Source organism: Sturnira hondurensis, unplaced genomic scaffold (assembly GCF_014824575.4).
Source record: "Sturnira hondurensis isolate 20B ecotype Veracruz unplaced genomic scaffold, ASM1482457v3 Scaffold0009719, whole genome shotgun sequence".
Taxonomy (NCBI): domain Eukaryota; kingdom Metazoa; phylum Chordata; class Mammalia; order Chiroptera; family Phyllostomidae; genus Sturnira; species Sturnira hondurensis.
This window is the reverse complement of record NW_028082350.1, coordinates 1487628-1510858: the sequence shown is the minus strand read 5'-3', so window position 1 is coordinate 1510858 and position 23231 is coordinate 1487628. Positions and strand designations below refer to the sequence as shown.

At 39.4% G+C, this 23231-nt stretch overlaps 1 protein-coding gene across 9 annotated transcripts in view; it reads left to right on the top strand.

The window, feature by feature from the left end:
* ZBTB20 (zinc finger and BTB domain containing 20) overlaps positions 1-23231 on the top strand; it is an 826710-nt gene that overhangs the window by 521889 nt on the left and 281590 nt on the right. The window contains exon 1 of one of the 9 annotated variants that reach the window (XM_037057424.1): positions 9548-13890. The exons of the other annotated variants lie outside the window; for them this stretch is intronic. The gene's annotated coding sequence lies outside the window, so the exon portion shown is untranslated. Of the gene's footprint in view, positions 1-9547; positions 13891-23231 lie in introns of those variants that run through there. 9 annotated transcript variants of the gene reach the window in all.

The following is a 23231-nucleotide window of genomic DNA, read 5'->3' as shown; positions in this document are numbered from 1 at the left end:
TTTTATCTTCTAGCCACTGTGCACAAGGTCCACAGTCTTTCCTTCCTAGGTTTTTGGGCCATAAAGTTCCATGCACCTGTGTTGCCTAGAAATGCCATGCAGCTGTGTCAGAGGAGAGTCTAGAGAGAGGCCCTCAGTCTTAGCCACTGTGGGCAATTTTTCTGTAGTTCATTCAAGTGGCTAGGAATTGAAAAGGGAGAATTGTCTATCTTAATTATGGAAATAAATAACAGTAACTTTCTAAAAATTATCTTAGCTGTTTTACAGTATACATAGCTCTTTCATGTCTGTTTTTTTAAATGTCCTTAAAGGCATTTTAGAGGGGGTTAATAATAATAACGTTTACAGAGATTATCTGAATTTGCCAATTTAGCAAATAGTTGAAATAAGATTCAAATACAAGATTCAAGAATTTCATTTCAGATCTTGTGCTTTTTTCATTACAACAAATTTTAAGGGTAGATATGCCTTCTTCTATAAAATAGGACTTTTAAAAAGTACTGCCTAAGATTAGGAATCCTAAGTGATTTACAGAAATATAGTTTTCCAATAGTCTCATCTTAAAATGAGATGGAAAGGTCTCTCTGGTTCAACATGGGGATTACAGTGAGAAGGTTTTAGTTTATCTCCCTTCACTGATGTTCACCAATAGTAACTATTTTAATTTGCCCTACAGAGAATGATTGTCATTGTAAATGGTATTTATAATTTATTTTAGCTTATATGTAGGGTAACTCCAGAATTTATCAGCCAAACTAGGGCACTTTGGAGAGTGTAAATGGCCACTATTAGTAATTGGGCCTGTACAATTTAAACTGGAACTGGAACTACCCTGGGTGAACTGGGAGAGAGCGTCACCCAACTTATAAGACACAGTTGTGAGTCTGAGGGTGATGAGTTTTGGAATTTAAAAAAAAAACCCAGCAGAGTGAAAATCTGTATAACTTGCCTTGATTCCACGGTTCCCATGAAGCTGGTTCTTAAGCACAATGAGCACTGTTGACTGTTTCCATCTCATGCTTAGCTCAAGAGATGACAGAGTGTTGGGGTGTTGGTTTAGGACCAAGTCAGAAGGAAGAGCACCACCTGCGGAAGTTCAGACCCCCCAATATTTTATACCACATGGTAGTTGAAGGCTCCCATCTAAATTTGGACTCTGCACAACTCAGACTCTCAGACAACAGGCCATACCCTGTGCCATATCCCCAGGAAACCTTGGTTACTTTCATGGCTTTCTAAGTGACAAGTATTAAACCAGTAGTTGATATGTCGAAAGGAAAAAAATGTGTTTAGCGCTGAAATTGTTTTTTGCAGCTGATCAAAATAATAATATTATATAATGGAAGGCTCTTAAGTTAATAATTGATAAAAAGTTAAACTGCTAAAAATAGATTTTTTGTACACCAAAGATACATTTGAAAGCAGAGAACTTAATCTAAGGATATCCTCATAAACGGCATAAAAAGGAATTTTATTTTGAAAAAAGGCACTAGTTCTGAGAATATTGCTATGTGCCATCCATCCTATCTGTCTTTCAATTTCACATGTAAAATGCGGTGTGGAAAAGTAGCCGTCTAAGAGTAGTACTTAGCAGGCTAACACTACCAGAAAATGATAGTTTGAAATTATTCCTAACTATTGCTGAATTACTTGGAAATTCTTCCTAGGAAATTACTTTTGTCCACCTAATTCAAGAATTATTTTCCCAGTGAGTGTAAAGTTCAAATGAATTTGGTTTGGTTTTTGGGGGGGGGGGATGTTAGTTTTCTTGCAATTTAAACTTTTATTTGCGATAGAAAGTTTCCCTTCTGGACAACAAGTTGTGGCTGGAAGTGGTAAAATGTCTGCGGGTGGGGGGGGGGACTAATGAAACTTTGTTGTGGAATAGTTCACAAAGGAATACGAGATGCGTTACATAATGCAGCCCTTTGTTTGTGGAGCCTCTGACAGGATCCTGCAGTTTTAGCTCAGGCTGAAAGCTGCCACCAAAGTCCTCCCTAACTCCAGGCAGCTCTGAGTCTTTTTCCCTGCTTCCTGCCATGATTACTCTGGCTTCTGATTAAATCACACCTTATATTTGTCACTAACCTAAAATGACCCAAAGCTGCTTATTTCTCTCCTCTGCAGTTCCCCAGTACTTGTAATATTTGGAAGCCTTGAAAATAGCTTCTATCCCAGCTTATGTAGTCTTTTCTCCAAAAGCAAATGCTATAATAGTTTCCTCACTCGTGGGTTCAAACCTCAGGTGAAAAATTTTGGAAGCTAATTAGCATGCTGAGGAGTCTGGGGCATGTGGGTGAGTCACAGTCATGCTCCCTAAGGGGCAGAGAAACGTCTTGCTGCTAGTGCCGTTCTACAAGTGCTGCTTCCTCGCCGAGTTTAAACAGGGCCGGAACTGCATTGCGCTGTCACCTTTGTATTTAATACAAATCTTGTTTATATCATCTCATCTCCCAAGCATCCAGCCCTTTGGGGGTCATTCTAATGTTTTATTTCTTAAAATATATGTCTACTAATTTTGGAAAACTTTTAAAAGTTTGCTTTTATTATATTAATAATCGAGCCAGGTTGTAACAAATTCTTCTTGTGGAACTTATTAGACTCAACTGTTTCTTCTTTGACCTGATTTAACCCTCTTTTCTTAGCTTAATACAAATTTCCGCCTTGCTTTCAAAATGAGAATTTTATTACATATATTGACTCTGTGTGTGTGTGTGTGTGTGTGTGTGTGTGATCAAGATATGTAGCAAATGAATATTTACTAAATGCCAAGAATGTGACCAATGTTTGCCACCCAGTTAAGAAAAACAGTTTAAATAATTCAAATTATCCGAGTTGTTTCTTGGTTAGAAATGTGTTCAGTACCAGAAATCCTGACTTGAGTGGCTTAAACAAACAGGGGTTTGCGTTTCCCATGTAACAAGACATCCAGAGATAGGTAGTTGCTGGTGTGTGATAAAGTCAAGGCCAACATCTGTGGGACTGTTTGCCTTTTTTGCATGCTTGTTGCTTTATGATCACAAAACAGCTGCTGCAGCTCTTAGCATTGTGTCCACATTCAAAGAAGGAAGAAGAGGGAAGGAGAAGAATTGTCTTTTACCTCTGAACTTTATCAAAAAAGAAATAAACTTTCTCAAAAAACAGTCTCTTGAACAGATTGCTACGTAGATTTTATTGACTAAGAACTGGGTCCCAAGGCCATCCTTGGTTGCTAGGGATGCAAGGAAATCAGGGAATTGATTTGTCATAATTGGCTTTGAAATATCATAATGTCATCCAGGACTGAGCGCATTGCCACTCTGTAACTAGGGGTCTGTAACCAGAAGAATTGGGGGAAAGGATATTGGGTGGGCAATAGTATTTACTCCAGTTGTAGTAGTCAAAAAAAGAAAGTTAATATGCACTGCAAAAACTAAAAAATTCTTTATGGCAGAGGTAGAACGTAAGCCAGACTCAAAATAACTAAAGCAACTAGGTCCATTAAGGAATAGCAATAGGACACTTTAAGGGAGGAGCAGAAGCTTAACAGTAGAACATATATGCTATCTATGGGAAGTAGCTACTACATTGTGAATGAATTCCCTAATTCTTCGAAGATAGGAAGTAAGGCTTGTTCTTACCTATTTTCCTAGCATCTCACACATAGTAGATGCTCATTGAATCATAGTAAATTATACATAGTATTCTAACCCAGAAGTCCAGATATGATTTCACAGGTTATGGAGATAATAGAACAGAAAATTTAAAATTTAGAACTCCCTTGGCAATACAGGATAAAGGGAGACATTCATTTAGTCTGATATACCCCTGAATACTTTTTGGGAAGTATTGAAACCTGGGATGCCTCAGCAAGGTAAAGCAAGAAATGGAGGCTGAAATACCAAGTTAAGAATTTGAACCTGATCTGTGAATGCCCAATTATGTTTTCGGAATCAAATGTTGGTAAAACACAAGCAGTGGTACCCAGCAGGCCCTCACTCTGCTAGAAGTATTTATCTTCTTACTGTCAGTTGCTCCCCTTTTCTCCAAATTCTATTCACTGTGACTTTCCAGTGTGAAGGGAGCTTTGGAAAAATAGAAAGTAGTTCCTTGGAAATTTCTAAATTCCTAGTACGATAATTAAAATATTGCATTTATTCAGTTTCTGTTTTATGCCAGCCACTCTACTGCAGTTTTTAGGAAATGATTAAAACAACCCTGGCTATAAATTGTTTACATTCTAATCAAGAATTTAAATATCTTGACTGATTTAAGATAAAGAAAAGGGCCCTGGCTGGTGTAGCTCAGTGGATTGAGCGCGGGCCTGCGAACCACATGATCGCAGTTCGATTCCCAGTCAGGGCACATGCCTGGGTTGCAGGCCAGTTCCCAGCAGGGGACTCACGAGAAGCAACCATACATTGATATTTCTCTCCTTCTCTCCCTCCCTTCCCCTCTAAAGATAAATAAATAAATAAATCTTTAAAAAAAGATAAAGAAAAGTAAAAGAAAGAAATAATAATCGTGTTCAGAAAAGAAACCAAGTCAGTCAGAAGACTAGTTTGACTTGCTTTTATTGTCACGGTGCTGGTTTAACTAGACAACTTAGCCAGCATTCAAACAAACTTTTTTCCGCAAATACCACACAAGTAACTTCCAGTAAAGGGAAAACATCTTACTCACTATAGGTCTGCTTATTTTTTATTCAACAAAGGATACAGTGTCTTGTACTATTTTGTTTACTGAACCATAGATGTTAATTTGGTTACAGACAGGGGTGTCCAAACTTTTGGCATCTCTGGGCCACACTGGAAGAAGAGTTGTCTTGGGCCACATATTAAATATATTGTGACATGTAATCAAAAAATCTCACCGTGTTTTAAGTAAATTTATGATTTTGTGTTGGGCCACATTCATAGCCATCCTGGGCCACTCGTGGCCCAGGGGCCACAGGTTGGACACCCCTGGTTACAATATGGCTTAATAGTAGACTGAAATAATGAGTGAAAGTAATTTTATTTTTGAGTTGTACCTCTATGAATCTCATAATTTTAAGGATCTGACATTATTTTTATTTTTATGTCCTTAATCTTACCTGAAAAATAAGCCAGTAGATTAGGGGATAGACACAGCATTCAAATGTACAACCTTAGTGACGTGGCATTTCTAGCACACTTGGCCATTTAGTGAGGTTTCCCTTGTAACTTTAAGCTTTCAGCTTCCCTGGTTAGAGTAGAATCCTTCAAATTATTTGAACTAAAGAGTGCGTCTCATTCTGAGAAAAGAACATCGATTTTGTTTTAATTCATTGAATAGTATAGTTTCAGCCGCAGATCTTTAACAACTCCTCTGAAGACTTGTAGCATTATTAATATTGCATCTGGATAAGTAACTCCATTTATCTGGGCCTCGGTTATCATCTGCAAAAGGAGGTAACTATACTTACATGATCTCTAGCTAATTTCGTCTCTAAAGTTTTATGATTTCATTTTTCAATTCAATTCAACAAATATTAATGGAATACTTATAGAAGGCAAACCAATATGGTAGGACCTGGATGGATCCAGGAATAAATAATGCGACCTTTCCATGCAAACAGCTTAAAATGTAATGCATTCAAGGTTGAGATATATATTTATTAACACATTTTTTAGCTTCTTCTGTTTGGGATGTCCCTTAGGAATGAGGGCATATGATTTATTCCCACATGGGCAGAAATTAAGTGTTTTATTAATGTTTCTCATATCTGGATTTGGAGAACCAAAAAAGGGTCAGAACTACCATTTTAATAATGTGCCTTTGTATCTATCCCAGCTTCAGTTCCAAAAATTTAGAGCATGCAGAACCGTAACCTGATTCATCCCTAAAGGAGCTCAATGCATGTAGAACAGATAAATATAGTTATTTCCATTTTGGTGATTAGATAACTGGACCCGAAGTTTCCTGGAGTTATATAATGAGCCAGTGAATAAGCACCAGTGAACCTAGGCACTCTCACGCCAGGACCACACAGCCAGCCGGCTTCCTTTCTGTGTGACAGATTCATTTAGCAAGTTCTCCAGAGTCTGATTGGAAACCACATTCCACGCTGATCCTTCCTTACTCCCTTTCCGAAAACAATAGCTTAGTATTGAGGATTTCAGATATACCAACAGGAGAAACAAAAAGTTGCAGGAGAAGAATGAAATACGTGCAGCAACGGATGTGATATGCAAGCTGTGATGCAAGCAGTATAATGTTTCAGCCTTTGGTTTGCACTAAAGTTGGAAGTGAAGAAAAATTGGGGATTCCTCCATACACAGGAGCCATAAAGAAAACCCGCATTTTTGCTGGGTGAGAACCTCATTCTAAACATGCCATCCTGGACACTCTGCCTCAGTTCTAGTATCACTAGAATTTCCTTCGCTTGCTTTTGGGAATACTCAGGAACGTGAGAAATGTATTTTTAACAAGTCTTGGAAGCAGCTACTTGGAAACAGGTGATTATATTTCCTTCTTTACCTAAATCTTCCTACATACTAAAAGAGGACATGTCCATGTTTCATTTCATGGCTTCTTTGGTCAAAAAAATTTGCATCTGAAGCCTAGGAAAATGTTTGGCCTTCGTAATTGAATGTTTAAACAGGTGCATGCTGCCCTGATCTGGCTGAGGAAAGGTAGTCTCCTCCTTCTGGAAATCCTGATGTTGGAGAATGATTCCTGTCCCAGCCTTCACGAGTTCTTGTGAAGGAGAGTTCAGGTGATTCTTAGATCATATTACCTGGCTACCAATCCACTTGCCTCACTCCCATTCTGTGTCCTCATGAAGAAATTGATTTAATAGATTCAAGATATTATTAAATACATTCTGCATTAATATTATATGTCCTCTTTGAATCCAAGTGGCAATACAATAGAATTTCATTTTATAAATAACACCCTTCAAGCTAACACCACAGGGCACAGTACAAAAGAATCAAAATAGAACACAAATGCTGTAATCAAATGCAGACCCCAGGAAGGCTGATTAAAAAGGCATGTTGCTGGTAAGAGCAGCTGACAGGGTAAGTGTGCTGGGTCAGCGCAGAAAAGCCAGCTGAGCAGAAGGGCAAACTGAAATAAAATGGGCTTGCCTGCCTGATACGTATGGACTTATGACTCTCCTTTGTCATCGTCTCCTTTCAGAACCAGGAATTACAGGGGAGAGGAGTGTGCGTCTGTTTGCTGGGAGGCAGGGATCAAATGTATGTAGGGTCGTGAGGTTTATCCTCAGTCCTCCAACACAACACAAACAAACCAACAAAAATCCTAAAGAGAACTGCCAGCAGCTGACAGCAATGCCTACAATGTGAGTGTGAGACAATCCAGTGAGGCTTGCTTTGCTCAACAATACCACCGGTTTTCAGAAAACACAACTGTGAGGAAACAAGTAGGTCCCTCCCATGAGAGCGAGAGCGGGTGGTTGGGGCACAGCTGGGCATAGGGCAGTGTGGAACATGAGTGAGAGTGGGTGCTCTGTGGTCTTGGCCTGGTGGGAGCCTCCTTTCCCCACGATCATCTTGTCACCCCATGTGCTTTCTTTGCTTTTAGCTCCTCACCACCACGGCCTTTTCTAATGTCAAGTGTTTGTGCTTTAAAATTCTGCCTCTAATTAGAGGATAAAAGGTTCAGCCCTCAAAGGAATTAAGGAATTAGGCAAAAATTGAGGAGGTATTTTGGCACATATTTCTCCACCTATCTGTCAAACCAGTGTTAAGGGTGATCACTGTATACCCTGAGGCATGCACCAAATTGGGCATTTACTGGTCCTTCTCTGTTTAATACTGAGGGTAGAACAATATAGGACAGGAATCACAGGAACAACTCCCTGCAAAATATATGCTACATTTTACTAAAAAATGGCAACCTATAGTTAATAGTCATGGAACACCAAGTACAGGTTCTACAGTCAATAAAAAGAAAAGGAGAGAGAAAGGAAAACAATAATTGAGGCCATTTTTCCCACTCCTGAAGCTGAGGGTTGTTTGCAGTGACTCTCCTGATTATCCAATTAGCTGAAACTGGACTGAAATCACTGACGCATACATTTAGGTCAATAATTTAGTATTTCTGTACATCATTTTTCTTAATCTTTCAATTATAAACAACTTAAACACGCGGGCAGTATTTGGGGAAAATATTGTTTTACAAATGCTAGTATTGCTACTTTTATTGAATAGAATCTTATTTTCCTTAATTTTGTCAGTATTTATTTATCTATGCAGAGAGCCAATTTATTAGCAAAGCTGAACAGTAGTGTAGTAAATTGAGAGCACTGGGTTGTAATCTCCAAAATGAGTTACTTCATGAAGTATGTGAACAAATAACTATGCCAGTAATCAATGTATCGCTGCCCAGACCCAGATTTACCCTTCCTTGCCTACTCTGCAGAAGTGTATCTGGATTCTTTAAATACTTTTCCTTTCCGAGTTGTTATGATTGTGCCTTGGCCATAGAGCGTTCAGAGAGACATGACAGGAGGAAGAGGTTTTTCCTCCCTGATTCCCATGCACTCCTCAGTCAGGCCCCTGCCGTGTGCATGGTTTCTCAGGGCTCTGGCTCCTGCGTACACACAGCTGCTCTGCTGCCCAGCAGATAAAGCACAGAGAGTTCCTCCAGCGCCTGGAGGCCAGCAGCTTCCCCCAGCACCTACCACACATACACACACACGTACACACATTGGCTGGGTCAGATAGTAGTAGCATGTCTCAGATAGGACACCTTACTGTGAAGAGCTTTCCTAACACCCTAGAGTACAGATTTCCAGCAAGTTCTGCCGTCAGCTCCATAACAATTTCTCTGCCATTCGTTCATTTAATGGCTGTGGAACAGCATCTGGATCCCAGTCCAGGAGTGGATAGACTCTTCTTTAAACACTCTATCTCAATCCTAGAAATAGTTATTCTCCTTATATTTGCTTATTCTTATGTAATTTTGGATTCTCTTTACTTCTTACTGGCTACTCCCTCATTACTCCAATCCCATATTATAGTTAATAATTCTTTATATTAAACTTTTCCTGTTCAAATTGCTATGTGGTTTCTTTCTCCTGACTGATCACATAGCCAAAGAATATTAAAATAATCTATATTCTTTGGGAGTAGGGGAAAGTAAATATGATAAGCCATCTCTTTATGGAATGGATTAGCAGTGGTACCATGTGCCTTATCTAGGCCTAATTGTTAGATGAATAAAAACTTGTGAGAATTGGTTGCTAGGTGGAAAAGTAAAGCAATTATATGATGATATATACTATTTGTACTATATATATATATATGACTTTAAAGACCAGTTTTTAAATATTTTACTTCACCAAGAATTTTTTAAAGTGTAAACTGTAATAAAGCAGACAACAAAAGTCTGAATTCAAAAGTAATTTTTTGTTCTTGAAAGGATGTTGTAAAATAACACTTTAATGCAAATTTGTAGATTATTAATGGTAGGGTAATAATGATACCCCTGATACTGAGAACTCAGAAGGTCCTCAACACTTTACATTGGTTTACTGAATTTTTATAGCAATAGAGGGGGATGCTCTTGCAATAATGCTCTTGTTATTTCTCTTTTACAAATTGAAAAATGGAGGCCCAAAAGGCTAAAGAACTGGCCCAACATGATACGCGTAGCATGTTCCAGAGCTAGAGTTTGAACCTGGATCTGCCTGTGAGCCCTGGTTTTTAACCACCGCACTTTGCTTCCAGAATGTTCCCACCAAGGCAAATAGCAAGCAGCCTGGGAAAGCACACGCAGAATAATTGTTTTGTTGTTTTCATTAAAAATCCAAGGACAAGAAACTCGGAAGTATTTCTAGGATGTATGGCACACCCTGAGATATTTCTGACAGGCGATCTATTATTTTTACCTAACAAGATACGGACAAACTGCGTGGACATTGGTGATCAAATCCCCAGAACCAAAGTGTTAACAGTGTATCAAAAACCCAGCAGCCTTTATTCAGAGCTGAATTGAAGGCAGATGAAATATTAACAGCAGTTCTAGCAGCACAAAATGAAATATGAGATCCTGTATCAGAAATTATTAGTAACCTGTAAAAAGAAATGCTGAAAAATGGCAGTTACCAAATTAAAACTGAGAAACAGAGCTCAAATGGGAAATTTCGAAAAGTTTGGAGGAAAATAAATGACAGATTGTCCTCTTGGCTCTTATTACTATGCCATCCTAAATCCTACTTGGCATTACATGGTGGAGGTGAAATAAGAACTGCATCACTGCCAATGCTGGCCCTCAAATTTGTAGTCCTGAGTGTCTGTGATGGTGTCTGGGATTGATTAGGAAAGTAGCAGGAATTTGGTAGCATTTAGCTTTATCTAAATTGAAGAGTCTGAGACTCTTATTATGAAAGGCTTCCTCTCAATTGTGAATTGGCCCCTTTGCTCCACTTTTGGATGACTGGCTTCCTTCATGCCGAGCTGCACTAAATGTTCTACATGGGAAAGCTATTCTCCTTAAACGCCTTCAAATTTAAAGCATCTATCTGGATATGTTCATGTTTATGACTCAAAATATCTAGCATCAAAAAAAGAAAGAGAGGTTACAGATACCAAACACCGGGTAGCAAATGAAGGAGATATTTTTCCATCAGGAACTGAGAGCAGAGAAATGACTATGAGCAGAGTTGTTGAGCAGTTGATGCCAGAGGGAGAAAGGAAATGAGCTATAGAACCATAGAATCTTAGTGCTGGCAGAGACTGTGGAGTTCATGCAGTCCTACCCTATCATTTTTCAATGAAAAGACTGAGACATGGGGAGTTAAGGGACTTGACTTGCCCTAGACACATAGTTGTTTACTGACAGTCAGGCCAAAATCATTTCCCAACTCCCAGTCTGGAACTCTGTAGTTCAGCATGCTACTGCCATCCTCCACTGAAAATTAACACTAACTCAGCCTGGAACATAGAAGAACTCAGCATAGAATGGAGGGCAAAAAATGATGGATTTGGAGATGCTAATCAGTCTGTGAAAAGAAGAGGAGAAATAGATGATCCTCCTTTGTTGTGACCCATTGGCCAAGCTTGTACAAGACTTTTTTTTTGTTCCCTCCCCAATACCTTCCCAGAAAAAGCAATAAAATATTTTGATTCTTATTCCTCAGGGTTTATATTTATGCACTGAGATTTGATTTGCTTAGAGAATTATCCCACATACAGGTTAGCTCCAAGCGTAGATTGGTTTGTGGGTGTTCAGTGCTATTGAGCCCTGTGATTTACATGGGTACTTACGTGACCTTGGCTTTCCCCGGTAGTGAAATGTGCTCCAGAGTTCTTAGGGGGGAATCCTCTCTGTGGGAGACTAACAAGTGAGGATCAGATATAGGTATAAGATGTAAGAATTATCTTCTATTAACCCTTGTGTTCAGTTAACCTCAGGCCATATGTGTATAAGCCTTTTAATAAGGCTCATGAGTTAAGTAAAAAAAAAATTTATTTGAATGTACAGAGTAATTTGAAGTAAACCAGTAGCAAAGGAGATATAATAAAAATGTCTTGATAGGAGTCCTCATGAAATAGCAATACAGGTCTTTTAGACCAGTCAAATATTTTTCTGAATAGAGCAACTGGAAATGAGAGCATCAGACAATATGATGAAAACTACAGATGGAATGTTTTGCATGAAAAGTGATTATATGTAAAAGAGAGCTCAGGAGAGGGTAGGCGTGGGGCTGGAGAGGAGGAGGGTAACTGAAATAAGAGAAGATAATGCTTGACCAGGTCTAGTAGAATATTCCCTGCCACAACCGCTGTTCCATGAAGAGACTGAGCCAAGAGGCCTGAATAAACCAGCCTGAAGTTCAGAGTTGCCATCATTGTGGGAGGCATCAGGGAGAGCACATCCGGATTTGTGTTACACAGCAATCACTGTTGGGTGTCAGCATTCATCAGCCAGATGGTCAGACCCACAATTAATCAATTAGGCTGGGATGATCAACTGGACCAAGTTTTCCCCTTTGGTGAAAAGCCTTCATCATGTGGTCAAGGCCAACAACACTTTTATCCTGTTGCTTTTGGAGAAGCTTCTAAACATCCCTCTTCTTTTTTAGGCCTCTAGTTACAGGATATTGTTAAGCTCCAAACTGCTTTGGTAACATAGATACCCCAAATCAAGGTTTTAACATAATAGATTTTCAACATACGCTGTGTTCAAGTATCTTTTGCATACCCTCACAGAAATAAGCTTTTTAAAGCAGAATTCTCTGAGGACTGTTACTCAATTGATTTTACTAGAGTCCTCATATTGGCTCCACTCAGTCAGGTGGAACAACACTGAAAATGACTCTTTCACTGGGCATTTATAAGGGTATGATAGTCAAATCAAAATAATAACAAATTACTGAGTCTTCACCGTGTGACAGATGCTGCTGTGATAAGAACTGAACATTGCTCAAACATTGATTCGGTCCTTCTAATAATTCAGTGAGTGTGATGATGTTCCATTTCAAGAGAAGGAAACTGAGACTAGAATGTTCACCAGCCCAAAATTAAGCATTCATTAGAGATGTATTCAGATAATTCAATGCTCTCTGGAGTAAAGCTAAATAAAATTTACTCTGCGTTTTCTTACACATCTTATATATTTGTGCATTTCTAAAAAATGGAGATTAGGAATTTATGGTGGGTCCTTACTTTTCCTCCTCAAAGAAATCTTTTACTAATGTTTCCTGACAATGTTGATCTTACTCTCTTTGCGTGCTATTCCTGCTGCAAACCATCTGACTTAAGGTCTTTCTTATTTGGGGCCATCCATTGCTACTACCTGCTGCTAATTGTAAGTCTCCACTTCTGTTTCCTTATCTATATATGGTTCCTCTAAGTTTGTTTCAGATACTAAGACTTTATCAGTTGGCTTGTAAATCAATTTGCCTGCCCCAGAGCAAAATGTCTGCTACTAATTTATTTCTTACGTTGAACCTGGTGTTTCCCTCCAACTATTTTATTTTCCCTCTCCTCTTGCTTTATTACTGTCCTACTGCTCTGGAGAAGTGTTGGAAACTCCTAGTGGTGGGATGTGTCACTTCCTGATGGAGGTCCATGCTGACCCCATTGAATCGAAATATGGACAAGGCATATTGTTGTAGTGTTTTGTCATTGAACTTACGCCTTTCTTTTCTCTCAGCTCTTTTCTACCTCCACCCGAGTTGAGGAGTGCTTCTCTTTAAATGTTTGTGACCAGTGTTTTGCAGGCTATATGAGGACACTGTTGACCTAAATGCACCTTTTTGAGATAAGCTCATATCATTTTATGCAGTATGAGGCTTCTTTTGCTATTTAACTGCAGTGCTTTGCTTTTGTTTGTTTGTTTTGCTACTTACCAAGTGAGGAAAGCAATACCAAAATACCAGAATAGTATATAGGCAACCACTTGATTTCTCAAATCAAGTTTAGGAGCACATGGAAGAAAAGGTATTCCAGAAATCTTAATGAGCATCTTTTCTCCTCCAGGGCTCTACCAGTGCCCTCTTTTTCTAACTGTGGTACTCTAATTTGTTCTTGCTGTATTTGGTAGGCAGCTGTTTTACATTTTTCCCTTGCTGCTCCTTTTTTCTGTAATCCTACAATCCTCACCCCAGAGCTGATGAGGCGCTTTCATTTTAACCAGCAGTATCTCCGTGTATTGCAGAACTGAGCCCTGCCATCTAGACTGCCTCTCTGCTTCATTTTGCTCCTGACCTAACCCCCCCTGCCATTCCAGGCCTGGCCTCTCATGACCAGAGACTGCTGACTCATCCTGGCCTGTGCCAAGCTGTGCAGTCGCTTAGCGATGTGGACAGGAGTCGAAGGACTAGAATGAGATCACTGAACTCATTTCACTTGTTGCTTACGGTACAGTCCAGCATGAGCTGGAAATGTAGGAACCTCAGCCTCCCGAGCAGAAAGAGTAAGTAGACTGAACACACCGCATCACCAAGTCCTCAACAAGCAGTAGTTGGGTGGAGGGTGGGGCTGGCTTTCTCATGGCTGTGGCTAGGGCATTCCGGGTCACCAGGAGTGTTCCTTTGTCCTCTCTTCTTCCTCTCCTCCACAGTCAGACCCTCCCCCCACCTTCCCTGAACTCTTCCCTTCTGAAAATGTCCGGATGGCACAGCAATGATCTGGGCAGAAATGAAATTTTGCTAATAAGCAGCCTCCGCAAGAAATTTTGGAACAGTGACACTGCTGAAACTGCTTAGTTTAGCTCGTCTACTGGGAACACACATGAACTTCCCAACAGAATTCAAGAGGATGAAAAACTCTTTTTTTGTTCCCCTTTTCTTCTTGATTCTCTGTTTTCTTTCTGTTTTGAGGGAGGTGGCTTCAGGAGACATAGCTGCATTCTGGTGTGGTGTCAAGTTTTCCGTCGGGAGACAATAATGTACATTCCTCTGGCAGGACGGGATGGGTTTTTTTTTTTTTGTTTCTGTTGCTGTTGTTTATTTATAAGACATTTCCTTTTAGTTAGTGGAAGTTAGATCGTAAGAGGCTCCAGTGATTTTCCTTCCACCTCCCCTCCCTAATTTCTGTGCTTCAGCATTCTGGAACACTGTGAACTCCACAAACTAATCAGAGCAGGGAGCTTAGCAGCCAGGCCTGGACACTCTCAAGAGACTGTGCTGATTCTCAGTCGACACTCCTTGGATCAGGAACCACAGTCTTGGTGAGTGGTGAGGTTCCAGAATTTGATGTGTCAAGGATTCTATTCTTGGTGTTTCTGGGGCAGTCAGGAAATAACGGGTATTTTCAAAAAGAAAAAAAAAATACACTGTTTAAAATAGCTATCAAACAATCCAACGCGATGGCGAAGACGTTAGCGTGCACAGCTGAGGACACTCTATGGACAATAGCAGAGTTTTGAGTCTGTGCTCAGGAGGAGCCTGCAGGCATAGGTTTTCTGTTGCCAGCAATGGATGCCAGCTTTGACATGCCCAGCACACATGCTGGTAGGAGGAGGGAGATAAGTGAATGAGTGGGGAGGGAGGCAATATTTATGGTGGTAGAAGGGGGAAGTGAAAGTGAGATTCATCGAACGTTTGAAGTTTCTGTCTACCAACTTTTTGTGCATCTCTATTCTGAACATTGACATTATGCTCAGGATATTTGGGTACCCAGCTAAGCAAGAAAGAAAGGTGTATGCATAGCAAAAGGATATTGTTAATGTTGTTCTTCTAAAGATCTCTTTGCTAAAAACTAGTTGCTTTTAAATGTTAGGGAACTTCCCTCTGCCTGACCATTGGAGAATCTTACTTGTTACTCCCTCTTCTTTATTCCTCTGTGTTCATGGAATCAAACAGAACAGTGCAATGAGAATCCTTATTTGACTTAAGGAAAGGATTTTCCTGACATAGGAAAACTAGATGACTGTCCTCACAGTGTTAAACCCAAATATAGTATTGTCCTCGATATAAGAGATTCTGATGAAGTGTACTGTGGAAAGTTATTGAAGGGGTAGAAAAGGGGTAATTGCATCCTGTCTGATACGAGACTAACAGAGGAGCCAACAGACCACCTTTTGGAGTCAATATGTGCCTTCTATGTTCTCATTAATAACTGACACTCTCCCTGGAAGTAGAATTTCAGGTGGAATATATATTTCTCCTTTACCATCGTCTCTCTACGTAGTTGTTCCTTCAACAGTATTTGGTTTTATTGTGTTTTCTTGTCTTCTTTTCAATTTTAAGAATCTGGCATGTTCCGAAATATTGAGTGGAAAAAACGAACAAGCAAACAAACAAAAAAACATGGTGGCCATAAAAGCCTTTGGCTGTGTGGCAGCATCTGAAGTGAATTGCTCTTTGGAGAGAGGGACGGGCCTTTGATGTCCCCAATATGGTTCTCATAGGCTGAAACTTCCAAGAACCACAATCCTGCCTAAGGGGCACTTATTCGATGTTCTTAAATATTTGGAAAGAGATGCTATTTTATTGTTTTGGTGTTTCTTGCTATTAACACATTGCCAGTAGATTCCTCCTGAAAGTTGAAAATGCTTTAGCAATAGTTGATTTTACATTTAACCAGATGTGTATTGAGTGTGTCTGTTGTGTATATTCTTGTCTAAGCCAGTGGAGTCATCCAACGTATTACATTGGTACTTAACTTTGGAATTTTGTTTGCTACTTGGGACAGTTTAGATTCTTAGCCATGTAACTCATGCGTGCTCAGACGTAACCAAGTTTCCTACAGAGACTGGCCTCTGCTGCAGCCTCATCAGGGTCTGTCCGTTACCTCTAGAGCAGCTTCCTATCACAATTCCTATAGTTTGGGAGGCACATCAGATTCCTCAGCTGTCACTGTGACAGGAAGCAGTCTCAGAGTTTAATTAGGACCAGTATGTTATGAATTTAACGTATATAATCTGTCTATTTTAGTTAAGCCATGTTAGTTATGACCATGTTATTTGTAAATGTAATGTTTCTTGGGGATTTTCCATAAGGTACTTGTTTTCTAAAGAAAGAAATTAAATGGGAAAATGGTATTAAAGTTTTTCTAAATATGCCTGTCCTGGTATCTCAATTAGTTGGAGCATTGTCCCACACACCAAAAAGTCTGTGGGTTCAATTCTCTGTCAGGACATATACTTAGGTTGCAGGTTAGATCCCCGGTAAGGGAGCATATAGGAGGCAACCGATCAGTGCTTTTCTCTCGAATTGATGTTTCTCTCTCTCCCCCACCCCCCTTCCCACTCTCTCTCTCTAAGTAAAAATCAGTAAAATTATGTCCTCGGGTGAAGATTAAATTTTTTTTAATTTTAAATATGGTATAAAAATATAACTGGCTTTTAGCCCGTTACAACCAATACATACTTAGGAGGCTGGGCCTCCCTCAGTTAGTACTCAGGCTGCACACACTCCCAGAAGCGATTCCTGTTAGTCGGTGGCAGGTATATCTGTTGGGACAACACAGAGGGTAAGCTGGATTTCTGACACTTTGAAGACTTTTTTTATTGAAATCTTCTATGTCTGTATAAAAAAAATCTGTCAGCGTTGTTACGCAGAGAATAGGTAAACACAAATATCTAAGAGATGACATTTAACAAATATAACCTGCCAAAGAGATTTTCCTTCTTGTTGCCAAGGTCCAGAGTCCCACATGGGCCTGGAAGAATTACGTGGTTAAGTTGGAGAAGAAAGTCAGCATTTGATCAGTACACTTCTGATAGAAAGACAGGATAACGATGTTTCTTTCTGCTTAAAATGGTTATGTTAATATTACCTGATTTTTTTCAATACCTATATTTAAACTTTTATAGGATACTGTCAAGAATTTAGTTTTCTAGTGTTCACCCCACTTCAGAAGATGCATGTTGTAAAACATGTGCTTTCTTGCATGGACATCAGCAGTAAGAACTCCCTCTGTGTTATATTCATTTAATTAGGTCATTACACTTAGACACTAATGACATTGCTAAATAACAGAATTTTGTTGGCCAAGTAAGAAACTGTTCTTTCTTTTTTGTGTAGAAATGCTTTTTGATATTTACATGATTTCTTTAAAAAGATACATGTTTTAAAAAGTTAAGAAGTGGTTGATTATTAGAATCATATGGTTGTGTATCTTTGTTACCTTTTAAAAGCATATTTACACTCATTATCACATACCTATATCCAACTGTTAAAATAATATAAGCTTACTTTCTTTTAATTCAATCAAATAATTTTCAAATTGTCCATAAGTGAAGTGTAGTTGAAATTATCACACTTACAACAAATGTTACTCAACTAATTTTGAACCAACAGTACTTACAAAAGGTAAGATTTGGTTAGCTGATAAGATTGGTAATTATCCTTCATCAAATATGTGTGTTAGATTATAAACCTAAATTCCATTACACACAACTTCAAAATATTAATTGCCATATGTATAAAGTAGTTTAAAATTAAATAGAAAGTAATTAAATTGCTATGTTATCTTAAAATTGAGACTATCTTTAATGAATTCATGATTTTGTAAGAATGAATTTATGTACAAATGACCCAGTTTATTCTAGTTTCTCAGCTATTAGTTGTGCTTTAAATACTTCGATGCTATATTTACATATCAACATAAGCAACTATAATTTTCTAGATACCTTTCTAGATACCCAGTCAAGTCATATATTTGTCAAGTCACACTTTTTTCACTGAAGCTTTCTGTAATAACCCAAACTCCAAGTGAACTTCTCCTTCTCCAATGACAACATGTTTAAAATCTGTAGCTTTCGTTTGTCACTTATCATGTACTGCTTTGAAGTGGGTTTTTTTTTTAAATCTCTGAAAACTGTGAGTGATTAGAGGGTAGGTACTACATTGTATTTTTCTCCCTCCCAAATAATGTCAAATTGCCTCAATCTGAATGGAAGATCAGTGAATGCATCTTTATTGTCATAATGGAAGAAATATGTCCAGAAAAAAAAATCACTAAATTCTTGTGTTTCTGAACCCCTTAAACTCACATATGAGATCTTCCAGCTAGCTGGCACCATTCCCTGTCATTTGCAAAGATACCTTCTCTAATCCCCACAACATCCAGATGATTTTATATCCCAGGACTTGTGAGGGTGACCAAATATCCAGCTTGGTCTGCTTGTGCAGTTGGAAGATATTAAACTCGCCTATAATGTACCACATTAACCAAGGTCTCTCCATCTTGGCAGTACTTGGGTTATAGTCAATCACGGGTTCTTTCTTTCCTCCAACTCAGCATCTAAGAAGCTCAGGCTGTCTGCTGTGGGAAGGCATGACAATTGGCTATAAATGCCCCATGAACAAGATAAGGCAGGGGTGGGGCAGACAGACAGTAAATTAAAGAGAGGGACAAGAGGACAGGCAGACAAATCATTTCCACTGTCTTAAGCACTAATTAAATGCCTTGTTTTAGGCAAGTAAGAGCCAAGTGCAATTGTTTCTCATGGCTGTGTAGAGAAATGGGTAGCTTGGTGCTGCTTTAGTCGTTAAGCTATAGCACACTAAGGCACCTTCAGTGCTCTGGCAACATCCGTGGGAAGGGGCCCATTTCAGCACCCTCAGCGGTACACTGCTGACCTGAAGCTCATCCAGGGAGTAACTTCATGTCCTACAAACTGACTGCAACAAATAATATTTAAAAGAAAACAAAATATTGTGTAAAATAGGCTTTAATTACATGTTACCAATGTTTAATCAACTTGGCAAACCCCAAACTACATCTGATTCTGTCTCCTACACTGAACTATTTGTAGAGCTTCTAATATATATAAAGGAAACATACTGGTTTCATTTTCATCTCTTTATCTTCCCTGCTTTATCCTCTAGTAAACTGAATTCCTAGAGGTAAGCAGCCAGAGGGAGAAAGAAAAGTGATTCACATAATGGATAATTAACCCTTGAACAATGGAAAGTTAACTCTCTTTAGACATGCCAAAATCTGCAATGTTTTGTGGTTGAATTTGTTCTCCTTTGGGTGTTAACACATAGAGGACCCCTCCATCAGCACCAACTTGGCACCAAACAACCGGTTCATTCGCAAGCTATGTATGCCACACTCACCTTCTAGTTCATTCTGGCAGGATTTGTAGCGTGATGTCCTCTTGGGTAGTCATGTACAATCCGTGGTGAGGGATAAAATTGTATGAGTGCCTAATCCACTTTTGAAAATGGAAGAAAAGGATCTGTTTTATGAAAAGGACCTAATAAGGAAAGGCACGAATTATAACAAAAAGTATTACCACCTTGCACCTCCTGTTAATTACCTTCCTAGCCAAGAGGAATCAAAATAGTAAATAATAAATGTGAGAGGTACATCACGAACCTAGTGTAAAGAATTGTTTCTTCCTTTTAAAAGTGAATTTAAAAGAGTAGCAAACATTAAGCTACCCATGTAGCTTTAATTTAAGCTCCTAACCTTTTTGGGACTCATCTACTTCATTTATCTAATGAGGATAATAGTACGTATTCAACTTATTTTCCAGCATTGTTATGAGGATCGGGCTACAAAGACCGTTTCTTCTTTATATTTGTTAAACATGGATTTAACATTAATTCATTAATTCACTGTTTTATTTATTAATTCAAAAATTATTTTTGAGCCCATACTCTGCATCAGGTATAATTCTAGAAGGAAAAGACTGATTAATTTATTAACAAATACTTATTGACAAGTACATACGCACCCAACACTTTTCCAAGGTCTGGGATACTACAGTAAATAAAACAAAGTAGGCTCTAATCTCGTAATGCTTACTTTGTAGGCCTGGGAGAAAGATGAAAAACAAGTACGTGTGTGAAATATATAGCATGTAAGACAGTTATAAGTGTTATGGAGAAAAGTGGAAAAGGAAGAAGAAAGATTGGGAGATGTGTTTAAGTGTGCTGGTGGCAAAGCTGCAAATTTAAATTAGATGGAGAGGGAATGCCTCATTGAAGGGACAGCGTTTGAGAAAGGCAAAGAAGCGAGTTTTGTGGATGTCTAGGCCAGAGCATTGTTGGCAGTGGAGCCACCAACTGCAAAGGCCCTGGACAAAAATGTGTTTGGCAAGTTTGAATGAAAGTGGGCAAGCAGGAGAATGGTAGGAGGTGATGTGTGTGAGGCGGTGGGAGCCTGAGCACATAGGCCCTGATACACTGTTGTGAAGGTTTGGGCTTTGTTGTTGCCAATACAATGGTGAATCAGACATGGCTCTAACTGCTCACTACAGGAGAAACAAGTCTGCTAATGCCCTGTGCTAGGTGTCATAGTAGAAGGATGTTTAAGGAGCCTCGGAAGCACAAAATAGTGAGTGTTCAGCTGAGTGTACCTTTGAGTGGAAGCTCAGGGAAAGCTTTACAAAAGAGCTAATAAATCCATTCTGGGCTTTGAAGGGTTTTCCCAGAGTCAGACAGAGAGCGTTCACTAAGAGGACCAGCAGAGGTAAAGGCACTCAAGTAGGAAATAACTTGGCAGAGTTGGGGATCAGTACCAGTGAAGTTTAGTAGAGGAGTGGGAAGAAGTGATGCTGTAGACGTAGGCTGGGAACAATTATTTCGAGCCTTGATTTTCATGCGAAGAAGTTTTACCTTCATCGTGTGGCATTTGGGGACCCATTGAAAGATTTTAAGTAGAGAAGGTTAATTATCAAATTGTGTTATAGAAGATCACCCTGGCGGAAAAGTAGAGGGGTAGATTGGAGATATGGGAGAATAGAGACGGGAAAATGAATTAGGAGGCAACCGAAATTGTTCAGACAGGAAACAATGAAGCCATGAACTAGGACAATAACTATGGGAATAGAGAGGACGACACATGTTCAAGAGATAAGAGGCAGAATGGACACAATTTAATGACCTTTGGGCTGGGCATTGAGAGAAGGGGAATTTCAGATTGCTCCCAGAATTCTGTCTTACACATTAGCAGGAAAAGCTATGAAGAGGAGGAGCAAGTTTGTAGGGTGGGGCTGGTGGTGTGGAGAGATGATAAGTTTGCTTTTGAATGTGTTAAGTTTGAGATGTTGGGGGAAAATTCAGACTGATATCTGGCACACTGCTGGATTTAGTCAGAAAAACTGAGGATAGGTCAAGGATAAAGATATGTTTGGCAGTCTTCTGAATTAACAGCATCATGGTAGTAGTTAAATGATGGAGTGGACTTTTCTCAAGGAAACTATGTGGATGGAAAGCAAAAGGGTGTACCACATTTAGGAACCAGAGAGTAAGAGAAGCCTTGGAGGAGGTTGTTTGTGAGTAACCACTATGTTCCCATAATTGTGCTAGGTGGAGGTGGACCAGGATGACTGGCACTCAGATGCTGCCCTGGAAGCTTGTGAAAACATAAGAGGCTATTGTTACTATCTCCGTCAACCATGCTGCAGTGCTAACTGCAGAGGAGACGCCCAAGCCTAACTAGAAGGTCATACAGAATATTTAATTAGCACCAAAGGAGGTTATTATGAAGGGAGAATCCTGGAACATTTTCCACGTGCATTTTTGCTGTACAGTTTTCTGATTTCTCTAATACGTGCATGTGTATATTCCAGTGTTAGCATGGGTTTAAGCTATTGGCAAAACAAGCCAGGTGTAAATTATGGTAGAATTGAAATCGATAGGGCTTTCAAGCACTGGAGTGCCCAGTTCACATCAGGACATGCGTCTGTGTTCACTGAAACATGGCTATCAAGTGCACCCCGAGTCATTAGATGTGTTATCCAGTGAATAACAGCATAATTATATTTTAGCAGAGCAGCCTTATGATAAATTCTGCTTTAGTGAAACTCCATATACAGAGCAATTTCTCCCGGCCGTGTACATTGCATGGCAAAGAAAGGATATCCTGCTGCGTATCAGAAGGCTGTAATTTCATTTAGGGGTTCTATTGACATCGTAAACTGCAAGAGCAGAGCTCAAGTGGCTATTTAAGTCATAGGAACTTCAAGCTAAAATTACTGCCTAGTCCTAATCGCCACCTCCAGGGGACTCCTGCCTATACATATGTGCTTTATGTTTCTATCTTTGTGTCTATAGATACTCAATCACTCCAGGGGTTGAGGTGATAAGCTATACAAAAATATGGCAGGTATCTGTCACCTTTGCAGCTGGTGCAGGCTAAGGGATAAAAGCAATTTTACTATTCACTGAAAGTCAATGCTAAAAGGGGCCAGCTGCTCCTGACAAGTTCAGGGTATAGGTGTTCCAGTTTTTCTACCTGAAGAATTCTCTACTCCGTTTAAGGTCAGGGTCTTTTAACATGTTGAGGCTAGAAAAGTAGGGACTTTTAGGCTTACCTGTACAGCACAGTTTACAGCCCGAGTCCTCGCCCAGTTCTTTCCCCTCTTTGACTGGACCCAGCTCACCTGTGAGAGCAGTAGTACTGGGCGCCTCAGCATCCGGTAGGGTACAGGTTGTGCACCGCCCCACAAAGGTCATTTCCTAGGTGCTTAAAGGTAACATATAGTCAATACAGTCAAGCTGAAAACTATGAACCATAATAATTGACCTGAATGTTTGTACTCTAAGGAAAATAAATTGATATAAAATTACAAATTCTTAAATAGTATTTACTAGTTGATGCTTTGGAAATTACTCTAGGAGACCAACAAGGAGAGACTCAAAGCTAAAATACTTTTCTCCTTGGATTTTAATGAAAAGTTCCTGTTCATTCTGCCACATTAGCAATCAACTCTGTCAAGAGTAAACAGTACAAAATTGGACACTGGAGTCCAAACCTCTTCAGTCATTATGGTGCTGATGTTTTATTTGGTCACTCCTTCCTGGGCTTGGGGGTCATCTGTGTACATACTGTCTTAATAAGAAATCCCAG